The following is an 8,041-nucleotide window of genomic DNA, read 5'->3' as shown; positions in this document are numbered from 1 at the left end:
CTACCCATCAAAATACTAATCCATTGTATAAGTTGCTGAGATTTCATAAGTGTATGACTAAACCTCAGCCATTTGATTTTCTCAAATGTGCAGTGTTGCACTATATGCTTTAATTCACCATTTATATCATTCCGAACGTCTAATTATTTGATATATAGAGGTTTGAGTATAATTTCATTAGGTAATTTTCATGTTAGCTCTTGGAACTATCATATACGGGTCTATCCATTCCTAGGAGAGATTGGTTAATTTTGCACTATAATCGTACTGATTTAGTTAATTCACTACGTTTTAATATATATGTTGGGCTATGTATAAGTTTTATTATTTCTTAACAGGGGTTGCTTGTAGAAAACGTTTAAGTACGTTTCAACAATCCTATACAGTGATATTACCTTTAAAATCCGTTAATCCCGGTTAATTTTTAGCTTGTATACAGGGCTTGGTTGTGTAAACTCTTGGAACTATCATATACGGTGATATTAACTCTAACATTCCTAGGGGAGATTGGTTAATTTTGCACTATAATCGTACTGATTTAGTTAATTCAATAGGTTTTAATATATATGTTGGGCTATGTATAAGTTTTATTATTTCTTAACAGGGGTTGCTTGTAGAAAACGTTTAAGTACGTTTCAACAATCCTATACAGTGATATTACCTTTAAATCCGTAAATCCCGGTTAATTTTCGCTTGTATACAGGGCTTGGTTGTGTAAACTCTTGGAACTATCTATACGGTGAATTAACTCTAACATTCCCAGGGGAGATTGATTAATTTTGCACTATAATCGTAGCTACTGATTTAGTTAATTCAATACGTTTTAATATATATGTTGGGCTATGTATAAGTTTTATTATTTCTTAACAAGGGTTGCTTGTAGAAAACTTTTAAGTACGTTTCAACAATCCTATACAGTGATATTAGCTTTAAAATCCGTAAATCCCGGTTAATTTTTAGCTTGTATATACACACTGTTAAAAATTGTTGTGTAAAGTAACAAAAAAAAATTGGTTAAAAGTGGATCTGAGGTAAATAATTTTTTTTTGGTTAAGAGTACCAATTGTATTTGGTTAAAATTTATTGGTAGAAACTACCAATTTTGCAAATGTTCATTCCAACCAATAATATATTGCAATTTTCACCTATTAATAATACGTTATTTTAACGAATTTAATATGTCATTTTAACCAAATGAAAATAGTTTATGTGTTAATTGGTTGTTTCTACCAATAAATTACAATGCTAATTCAACCAATTATAAATTGTACCTTGGATGGATCTGAGGTAACGTATTTCTTTTTGTTAAAATGGCCAATTTTAACCTTTTCTAAATTGTTTAAAATAACGTATTGGTCAAAATGACCAATATATACGGATAGCGATTTTTTGCCCAGAATTTGGGCAAAGCGATATTTACTTTGAATAAAAGGCATTCAAGATGCCCTTTAAAAGAACTTAGAGTAGCTGATGGCTTTGCATTTGTAGAAAGCGCATTCCAGGATTGGACATTGTTTTTTCCAAGACAGACCCGGAGGATATCAGGGAAGCGAAGGAATCAGGGAAAGATTCCTATAAGATATATGCAATATTTATTTAATTCGCATCAACTTTATTCTCAAAACAGACTTTTAAAAAGAATTTTAAACGCAAAACAGACTTTTAAAAAGAATTTTAAACACATGCAGCAGTAGGCCATAACAAATGTCACAAAATGTCTTAATTAATTTCTGACATAAAATTGTCAACCGCAATGGGCAATGAGCTATGTGTTGTATTTAGTTCTAGCACATGCTCCAGGAATGTGAAAATATTCTTGGGTAATCCACCTGGATAGCTGGCATTAAAACATAGAAACTTGCAAGTAACGTAACAACCGCGTTCAGAATTGCATTCACCGGACCAAATTTGCACACGACCATGCCTTCAGCAGCTAAACACAGCGACTCCACATTTAAAACTGTTCCAGCGGACACCAACCTGGGTGTAGAGCTTTGCTCGATAACTTTCGTAATATTTGTTGCGCCTTCTGTTATCTATAAAATGTATTTAATAATAAATGTCATATATGTATAAAGAGTGTATTGAATAATATAATTACTTGAAAGCAAAACCTTGCCTAGAGAGTATGCCTCAGTCTTTAATGAATTCCTTTACATGTTACTGGGGTGTGTTGTTAAACAACCAAATAAGACACAAACTTACGTCAACAATTTTCCAAAACAATTCACCTATAGCTATGGACTTCGACTTTTTCTCGCCCAATACATGCGGTAGGGACGCGAATATACAACGGTTTTCCATCTCTAAAATATGATTTAGGAACTGTTAATATGAATGCGACTGAAAACCTCTTTCCAATTTGTGATTGAACTGACCAAGGGGATGGTAAATTAGCCTTCCTCATGATTACGAATATGCTGAAATTGAAATTTCCCCAAAAATGGCGGATATTCGTCATCGTGAGAATCGCTAAATGGTCTGAAATTATACACCTGCATGATTATAAAACGACCGCAAAGTGTGACTTTGTAGTCACAAGTTTGACGTCGAATGTTGCCGAGAAGGTGATTATAATTATTGTTTAAAAGTGTCGCTATGAAATTATTCACTCATTTTATGTCCGCTGCAATGATTGTACAGGCTCAGGCGATTACGGTCGGAGCAAGTGTTCCTACAACAAGAAGTACAACGAAAAATAATTGTTAATTATTTTATATGTACCTTCTACGTTAGTTGAATCACATTCGTCTAATTCCATGAAAAGAGACTGCATGTCTTTCATCTTATTATGCTTTAAAGCAGCCAACAAAGGGCGAATCATTGAAAAAGCCTCCTTCATTTCCTGGGCCACGCGTTCACGCTTTAAAATTCTTCCCAATTCTGCTTTTATCTAAAGAAAGTTAAAAAAAATATAGCTAATAACAATTAAAGCAACTACGACACTACACTTCCTGTCATTTGCCACTTATATTTCGAGTATACCTATGCGTACGTGATTTGTTGTTATATTGCTGTTTCCTACCTCACTGCCATTTCCCCTGGTCAAGGGTGGATAATTCTCAGAGTTTTCCATACCCTCTCGTTGTCCTCCAGAATAGTTTTTCTCCTTTTAGGAAACGTGCCATCCATCAGTTGTCGAACAAGCATCACATCCTGTTTGTTAGTCTTGCAAAAGGCTTTGAGCTGCGAATGCTGCTCATTGACAGTTTCCTCTGTTTCACCTGCTGGGATCAGTGGAATCTCGGACGATTCCAAAAGCTTTCGTTTTCGACCTGGCTTTCTCTTCTCATAAACTTTTCCAGAAGCTTCAACGTTTCTTTTATGCTGTACCAAAAGTTAATACGTGTACATTATCTGGTGACCAGAAGGATCGTGCAAGGGATTTCCTTTGATGGAGTTAGTGGGCATGTTCTTCCGTTCTATGAATATACTTGTATTTCTTTGCATGCAGATTATTTTTATATGTCCAGTATATTATAGCAGGAGTAGAGAAATGGAACCATGGGAAATTATCAGACCTTATACAGTAGTTTTTACCTCTCGAGCATCCTTCGCCCCACATTTAAAAGTCTATCCCTTATTTTCTTTGCCAGAATTGCTACAAACATAAATTAGACACAGTAATAGAACAAGTATTGTAGCATATATATATAGATATGACACTTAATAATAAATTTATGCCTGAAAGGGTTCAAAATTGAACTTTTTTGTCTGTATCCAACCTTAGTATAGTATGGAATCTAGGATTCATTGCATGCATTTTTGAATTATAGTATTCTAGATTTGTATAATATAGATATTAATTGCACAAGTCATAATTCATTTTTTAAAAAGCAAGTGCAACATAAACTCCACTTTTTCATAATGAGTTTATGGATGGTATGGTTCTAATTAATATGCTACCAAGCCTGCAAACTATAAACATTCAACTGACTGCAACTTTGAATGCATGCAAGAACATTTTAAACCACATTGCATTTGTTCAGGTTTATCTAGATATGTGCAGTACATATTAACAGATGGGCTATAATGTGAACCAACTATACCTAGCAAAATAAGCAATTCATGCAATAACATAGAATCAAAAAGCAAGGTTGTTTACCATCATTGCACATTTTCCACAAATTGATATACCAGTCATATTGCCCGGGCAAAATTCATCCATATTCATATTATCAAAACCATGTATTATGTTATACTTACATGACCAGTTCCAAAGGATCCAATCAAACAAGGGTATTTTTGAATAAGCATTATAGCAACTTGGTTCCTCTCAGCTGCAGTTAATTGACCTGAATGCTGTGCCATATAGACATCACAATTGTCGATTCAGTGCACTTTTCTGTTCAGGTGTAAGCTGGCCAGCTTTCAGTGCATTTTCCACATTTGGTTCCCACTGCAGTATTTCAAAAAAATTCATTTCATTAGCCTACAATTTAGTTGGATGATTAGCCTAATAACTAATTTAAAATATGGCTCATCTGTCTATATACAATATACATGCATGCACCTCATCCATATAAGACCCGTGTGTACACATACAATACTGCATACAATGATTGCATTAATTAGCAGGTTTAACTATTATAGGCCTTGAAAAAACTAATTATATGATAACATATTTCATGCCATGCACACATTTCAAGTTTACTACAACATATTTTGAGCAAATATACATGCAAAATATGATCAGTCACTAAATGATCAATAATTAATTGGCCTAGCTAATAACAAATTTTAGTGCTCACAATTAATCTAACTGACTGATCAACATTTTAGTGTGCTTTATATGGAAAAAAATATTATCCTGATGTCATATTAAAAACATATAATTAGCCACATGCACAATTACCCTGGAAGGAATTTTGAAATTCTTGATCCATGAATGAGGGGAAAGCAAACTTTTTGAGGAATTTGAAGTGGTCTACAATCAGAGTTGAATTAATGCTTATCAGTTATCAGTATTGCATCATGCATGCAGTCAAAAATAAAACACAAATAACCTATTAATTACAATTAAGCATTTACACAAATTTCAATGCAGCCACTGAATTAATTGATGATCATTGATCTGTAAAATGCACTAAAGGTGCATTCAAAAGCATTTATTAACACAGATTATCTCTTAATTGTATATTAGAAACACACATTGGAAAATCACCTTATTGCATGGACTGGTTTCAGTGACCTCTTTACTCGCTTGTATTAGCGTTGCAGGCTGGAAAACATCATAATACTTCAGAAACATTATCAGGTCCCCAGCAATAGACCCATAGTTTCTGTGATGGTGGTGCATGTATATTAATTATACTTTAGTTTTATCAAATTACTAACCTCAACTGGCTTGTCACAATGAACTGAGTCGAAGATAGACCCAGTTTCTTTCGCAGGTGTAGCCTTATAATGTAAATGTTCAAAATTTATGCAGTTATGGCAATAAAATCATGCAGCATATCACTGATCATTAGTTACAAAATGCAGCATATTCATGTATGTGTAGCATGAAAATGAGTCAGAGTCTCAGTTAAAAAGCAGGCACAAAAATACCACCCAGAATCACATAGATTTCTATAATTTTAAATGTTAAAACCAACTCATACCATTGTGGTAAAAAGGTACCACACTTGTTGCTCAGCAACCTTAGCTCCAGAAATAAACATATATAAAAGTATAGTCCTCACTACTCACTAGGTTTTAGAATTTAGCGTTTTAGGTGATGTTGTGGCAATTTATCGTCTTAGCTAGGTGATGTTGTTGTTTTGCCCGATTCATGTTCATTTTAACACAAATAAAATAATACGACATTAAAAGAATGTATCTATAGCGTACGTACATTAGACTCACTGGAATACCCTGGAAAAGCTGTGCTCCTATCAACTTTTGCACCATTGGAGTCAAATTCCTAGAATTAAAAAAGAATTATTTGTTAAAAGAGACATGTGTGTGTTGTACATAATATATATTATCATTCACTGCATACGGCTTCGGGAGATAACGCCATAATAATTCTCAATATCACGCTCAACCTCTTTCAGTAATTATTTACTATATAGCAAACATAATAATAAACAATAGATAGTATTAAAGACAGATATATAGTAAAAAAATAATATAGAAATATTCCAGCATCATTGAGGTCCAGCTCCCAGTTTGTACTAGTCTTTACTCTTGTAATATCAGTTGCACAAAAAATTAAATATTATATGTATATGTACAACAACAAATACATTTTTAAAAACAGACGAGCTTGGGGTGGTCATGTGACAACTGTCAATCACAATGTAAAAAATAATTCATCTCATTTCAAGCCATTCAAACAGACCCGATCGAGCAAGAATATAAAAATTGTTTTTAGGTTAAAAATGTTTTTAGGTTTTTTATAATCAGTATCACTTACCATGCCGGTAATCGACGTCCACAAGGCTATGAACTTTTTTCGCGTTTTAAAAGTTGGAATGAACTGTTTTATGTCTCTCAGTTCGAGAGCAAAAAAGTCTTCGCCGTCAATTTTGTTATCTGAATAAAATGATAAAATTAGTGAAAGACGTATATACTGTACATATACATCAATTTGCAACGGCGCATAGCAAACCATAGGCAGTAGACACTGCAACTCTCAATGGAGACGAGTATATAAATTGTAAAACAGCAAACAAAATTCAATTCAAAAAAATGCAAAATGCAATATATTTACCAACAAATTCGTCCACCAAATCTGAAAAACCATTCCGTTCTAAAAACAAAACAACGTCTTCCGCACTAGAAGTCTTTTCTAACGACAAAGACATGTTTTTTTCAAGTAAAAAGCTACGAAGAATCAAGCATGAAACAGCTGTCGCGAAGCGCCGAGAAACAGAGAAAGCAAGACTTCACTTTTAGCGCGAATATCCCATGATGACCCGCGTAAAACCATATAAGGAGTCCGCGCAATTTTACAAGGAGTATTGGCTGGACAATTTGAAAGAGAAGCAAGTTATAGTTTTTTGAATATTTTTCGAAAAAAATGTAGCGGAAAAATCACTAATAACCGCATAGTTTTATCAAACAGAATATTCGGGAAAGCAATGAATCGTATTCAATGCCAAGTGTGTGGAGATTTTTTCACTGCAGCTATATCTGATATGGTTAGTCATTTAGTTTTGGTCCACCAGAATGACCCAGGTATTCACATTACCTGTGAAGTACCTGGATGTCAATCTACATTTGGCCGTGTTTTTTCCTATAAAAGTCATCTTCGTCGTAGTCATAACACCATTGATCTCAAGAAGCCGATAACACAACTGGTAGATGCTCATGACGATGCAGAAGGATTTGACAATTTTGAGGGAAATGTTGGGGTAAACCCTCAAAATGGAGTTGCAGATGAATCAGCGGAAACGAAACGTATTAACGCCCTCTACCTATTAAAACTCAAGGAAACCAACTTTCTCACACAAACATCGCTAGATACCGTTGTGCAAGGAACAACTGGGATCGTAAAAAGGACAGTCCAAATGTTAAAAAAGGAAGTGGAAAAGAAACTTGAAGCAGGCGGAGTAGATGTTGCTGAAATCGAAGGATTAAGTGACCTATTTGACGAAGATCATCCTTTTTCGAACCCTATGGCCCACGTCGAAACGAAACATCAGCAAACAGCATTTCACAAAACTAATTTTTCATTAGTGGTGAGTGAAAGGTTTTGTGGGAAAGGCGGGTGCATTCCCTCCCTTTGATAGAAAACGGAGCTGTCCTCCCCTGAGTGTCGGCCCCAGAGGCAAAGTAGATAAAACATGCTTTTGTACGTATTCATTTTCTCACCTAAGGAACCAACTCGAATATTACTTGGTCATGTTTCAAAGAGAAGGAGAGTTGGAACGGGGTACAATGAAGTTTTGGCTAATGAGGAATTTGCTTATGTCCCCTTATTGGAATCTTTAGAACAGTTGCTAAACCAACCATCTGTTCTTATACAGGTAAGTCCTTAACCACAGTCCATACTGTATATGTAATACTATATTTTCATAGTCTATAGTTCATAAAAATTACCCCTAATCCGGGG

At 34.5% G+C, this 8,041-nt stretch overlaps 1 pseudogene; it reads right to left on the bottom strand.

Annotated features, from left to right (window-relative positions):
- Positions 1-1,654: 1,654 nt before the first annotated feature.
- On the bottom strand, positions 1,655-6,598 carry LOC114542869 (annotated as a pseudogene).
- Positions 6,599-8,041: the final 1,443 nt, after the last annotated feature.

This window comes from Dendronephthya gigantea, unplaced genomic scaffold (genome assembly GCF_004324835.1).
Source record: "Dendronephthya gigantea isolate DGI-Jeju-01 unplaced genomic scaffold, DenGig_1.0 000406F, whole genome shotgun sequence".
In the NCBI taxonomy this organism is placed as follows: domain Eukaryota; kingdom Metazoa; phylum Cnidaria; class Anthozoa; order Malacalcyonacea; family Nephtheidae; genus Dendronephthya; species Dendronephthya gigantea.
The sequence above is the reverse complement of the archived record's forward strand: the minus strand, read 5'-3'. Positions and strand labels throughout refer to the sequence as shown.